Below are 4,940 nucleotides of genomic sequence, written 5' to 3'. Positions count from 1 at the left end.
GAGAGAGTGAGAAACAGAGAAAGAGAGTTAAATGAGGTCAAGGGTAATGACGTCCTTTACTTAGAATTCATTGGAATGGAGTTGGTAAAGAGATTTTCATTGGAATGGGCAATAAACCTTTAAAATTAGTACTAAAGTGTCATTTACTCATATTGGAATGGGCTAATACAAAAGATTATCATTGGAATGTGAAATAAGAGGTTTGAATTAGTACTAAATGGGCATTTTCCCTATTATTTTTCTTAATTACTATAATTTTCTTTTTCTTTTAGTTTCTTAATTTTATCTTTCAAAAACCTTTTTTTGTGTTTCTTGCATAGCTTCTGCTTCGAAACGTCTATAGACGTTTTCTTTTGCTCTTCTCATCTCACATCAATCTCCTCTCAACCCTCTCACCTTCTTTCAATTGATTGGCTCTTCTTAATCAAGCATCAGTACCAAACGCTTTGCCCTATTCCAAAGGTAATAACTAGTTTGGAATTAGGGTTTAGGGTGAATTGGATTTAAATTAGGGTTCATCATGTTTATTGTGTTCTTCTTCAATTGGGTAGTTTGGAATCAAACTCAACGTCATCAAGATAGGAATTGGCGTCGTGGTATGACATTGGTGTTAGGATACTTAGATCAGTTTGGTAACCAAGCCAAATGGACTAGTATCACTTGAGGTTTCTCTGGTAGGACTACTGGGAACATTTTAGAAGTAGAGGTGCAAGAACCATGCTAAACCAAAATTTAGGATCCAAGAAGAACACAAGAACCATGCTAAACTAAAATTCAAATCCACATCCCCTGAACTCTAATTCCAAACATGTTATTCGTATTTCATAAACGAAAAAGTGAAAAAAAAACACAACCAAAGAGAAGGCTAGGTTTGTGAGGAAACCAAAATCAAATTGAGGGAGTTGATCAATCGAACAGAAGAAAGTTTGAAGACGTTTGCAGCTCACAAGATAAAAATAAAAATAAAAAAGGGGTTTAAAAGATAGAATTAAGAAACTAAAAGAAAAAAAATAATAGTACTTATGAAAAATAAAAATACAAAAGAATAATAAATCAAGTTTTGATGATGTGGGTATGTCACATCAGCTGTCACGTAAGATGAGCTCTAGGTGGTTTTCCAAAATAGTGGTTCATCTAGCATTACTCTTACAATAATTGTAATTAGCAAATGGCTGCAATACATCTAACTACATGACTCGAAAGAAGACTAAAAAAGTTTATCATGGATGTTTTCTTCAAGTCCTCCTACGTACCATCAGAGATAAAGCTTCAAAAAGCCAAAAACTATGAGATCAAGTGATTGAGTATAGGGTTGGTCACAGTGGCGGATCCAAGATAAAAATCTTATATGGGCTAAATGCAACGCCCAAAAAAATTTAACCAACAGTGTAAGAAATTTTAGTTCATTAAAAAAGAACACACATACATAAGGGGACGTAGCAAGTCTTACCCTCAAACGCATTTACATGAACAAAAATTAGACACAAAATAATACAAGAAACACAATTAAAAACTAACTAAACTGTACTCTACGAGGCCCCAAAGCTTCAAAATCTTTAATCACCATCTCATTGTCAACCGCTTCAACAAATTCTTTTTCAATATGAAGCACCATGCAACCATCAAGAAACTCATCCTCTATCTTGTTTCTAAGTTTGTTTTTGATGATGTTCATCGATGAAAAAGCTCTCTCAGTGGTTACAGTAGAAACAAGAAGAGTCAACACCAAACAAATCAACCTATAGATCATAGGATAAAAGTCTAATTTTCTTCTTTGAATAAGTTGCCGACAAAAATCAGATATAGAATCTAAGGTGTGGAATGTTACATCCTGAGTCATATCTTTCTTATAATATGCATACTCTAATTCCAAAGAAAGAAAGTCATCTTGCACAAAATCTTGAGGATAAAAACTCTTAGCAAGAAGGAGTACCTTTTGAGTGTCAAACAAGTTGAACTTGTCATGGGGATCCAAAGTTGAAGTGAGCTTAAAGAGTTCGCAAGATCTATCATTGAACCTCTTATTTAGCTCACTTAATTGAAAGTCAAGTACATCATTGAATACCTCTACACAATAGTGGTGCTTATGTGTGATGAAATTCTTTTGTTGACTTCGACGACCCGTACCATCCAACCAACGATCACTCATATCAGGCATAGCAATATCATGTGTCTCACAGAAAGATGTAAGAACCATAAAAAAATCATCCCAACCATCATCTCTCATGTCTTAAAGAAGTTCTTTTGTAGTTTCAAAAAACCTTCATTGCTTCTCCAATGTCAATGGTTTTCTGTTGTACTACTTGACAAATTACTTCTATGACTATCATGACTCTATGCATCAAAATTAGACAAAACACAAACTCAAACGATCTCAAAGCTCTGAGAATACCACTAGCTTCTCCCTGAACAGGTAAGGTTGCAATGTCCATCATATGATCCAGAGTTGCCACGGTTGAACCAAATAATTCAATCATACTCCTAATAGAACAAAAATGAGAGCTCTAACGAGTAGTAGAAGGTCGTTGCAAAGTGCAAGTTTGATTAGAGCCCGTACCTGATTGAAGATTGTGAATTAGCAAAGTGCAAAGTGCAAGTATAATCAAGAATATGATATCTATTGATGTAAATAGAATACAAATTAAAATTAGTGTCATATATGTTTGAAGATTGCCAAGAGCTATCAAATCTTGGATTTCATCCTCTCTAGCAGCTTTTAGGGCACCCTTGCGCTTAGCAGATGAATCCACAAAATTCACAACAAGTAATAGAGTAGAAAAGAAGCCATATGTATCATGAACACCTTTAGCCGCACCATTTAGAGCTGGCTGCAAACGATGAGCAAAACAATGAACATAGTACGCATAGGGACAATCTTCAAGAAACAATGCCTGTAAGCCATTCCAAATACCACGTACTCATGTTACTAGCTCCGTCATATCCTTGACCACGCATATTTTCCACTTGTAGATTGAATATACCGAGAACTTTAACTATCTCCAATTTAAGAGTTAATAAGGTTGTGTCGGGAACACTCACTATCTTAAATAACCATTCTCGGATGAAGCCATGACGGTCAACAAACCTCAAAACAATAGACATTTGCTCTTTGCCAGCTACATCAACTGCCTAATAAACAAGAATGCAAAACTTTGCATCACCAACTTCTTCACGAATCATTTGCCTCACTCTATTACCAAGAATATTTAAGAGCTGCTTTTGAATAGATGGAGAGATGTACTTGGCATTTCCAGGAGCATTCTGCAATATAACCCTATCATCATCACTAGCCATTCTTTCATAAGACTTTCTAACTTGCTTAAAATTTCCAGCGTTAAGAGAGCTTTCAGGCCCCTAAAAGCTTGTCCTTGGTTTGTTAGAAGTCTCACACCCTCTATTGCAGTCTTCAATCTAAATCGATTATGCTCCACCTCTTTTGCTGTTCTTTTTACAAAAAACTCTCTCAATTTGTGTAGCCAAATTTCTCAAGAGGTGTCATTTCTCCATGGCTTCATGATGTGGACTCCCTATAGACCCCATATGTACTGTAAAGACACTCTTTTGCTTTCAGTTTCTCAATCCATCTACAGTAAATGCTGGATGAAGAGGGTTTTCTTTATCAAAAAGAAAACAAGGGAAACAATATATCTTGTCATGATCCTCCGAGTACTCAAGCCATGAATAACCTTCAAACCAATCAGAGTTAAACTTACGATTTTGTGCCCCATGAAATGAAAGAGGATAATGTTTCAGCTTAGGTTGACATGGACCTAATGCAACATAAGCTTTTCGAACGGCTTCGTGTTGATTCACAAGATACTTCCATAAAGGACACAGTTTGCCCGGATCACGTTCAATGGCATTGACATTGCCATGGGGATCAAACTCATTCCTCTGAGACCCAAATAAAGGAGACTCTGAAGACGGTTCTTCAGTTACTCCAACAGGAATTGGAGTGCCTACAGAGGCTTGTGAACTTGAACATGATGACGGTTGAACTTTACTAAACCATGTGCTGATATCTTTTGATCTAGGCCTTTTGACACGATTAATTTGTTCATCTGACATTCTGTAATTCCAATTAAAATTTACAGCAATTCAGTAATTCATTACTTAACAAGACAACAATTCAATTGAATAAGCATACTAGTAGCCTAGTTCATTCAATTGACTTCAAATTCGATTTCATACTTCTGTTTAGGGGTGGACTCGGTCCAATCGGTGCGGTTTTAGAGCAAGAACCGCAAACCGAACCGCACCCCTCAGTTACCTATTTCTCAAGACCGAAACCGCAAAATACATACAAGAAACCGCACATGTCGGTTAACCGAAATTCGGTGCGGTTTCGGTGCGGTTTCGGTTACATAACCTATTTTCCGTAATAACTTTCATTAGGCAAATGAAAAGAAAAGAAAAGAGTTCAATACTTCAAGGAGTTACGGAAACATAGAAATATCATCCTGTTAGCATAACAAAGGTTCATTGCCATTAGAAGCAGCTACTGATATAACATCAAGTTTAACAAAAAAAATGTCTTGCCATCAGAGACAACTACTGATATAGCATCAAGTTTAACAAAATAACACAGGTCTTGCACAAGTTTCCCATTGCAGACATAACAGTCACCACAAGATCCTTGCCCTCAGCAAATCCCTCCCTGTTCAAAATACATATACACAAATCTGCATTATACACATACACATATCAAATAGATTCATGTAGAAGGTTAAATTACCATCTGATCATGTTACTTTTACATAACTACAATAAAATATGACAATAACAAGATGATAACCTACTTTAAATAATGTTTTGGACTCCAAATAGTAACAAAGAAACAAAATGAAACAAGTGAAATTAGTAACAGTATTATACTTGAAAGTTAACAAAACATTGCTGAAAGTTCATTTGCTCTGTTAAGCTGTAAATTGAAGTTTCTC

The sequence above is a fragment of the Fragaria vesca genome, linkage group LG3, assembly GCF_000184155.1.
Source record: "Fragaria vesca subsp. vesca linkage group LG3, FraVesHawaii_1.0, whole genome shotgun sequence".
NCBI classification, from domain to species: domain Eukaryota; kingdom Viridiplantae; phylum Streptophyta; class Magnoliopsida; order Rosales; family Rosaceae; genus Fragaria; species Fragaria vesca.
The sequence above is the reverse complement of the archived record's forward strand: the minus strand, read 5'-3'. Positions refer to the sequence as shown.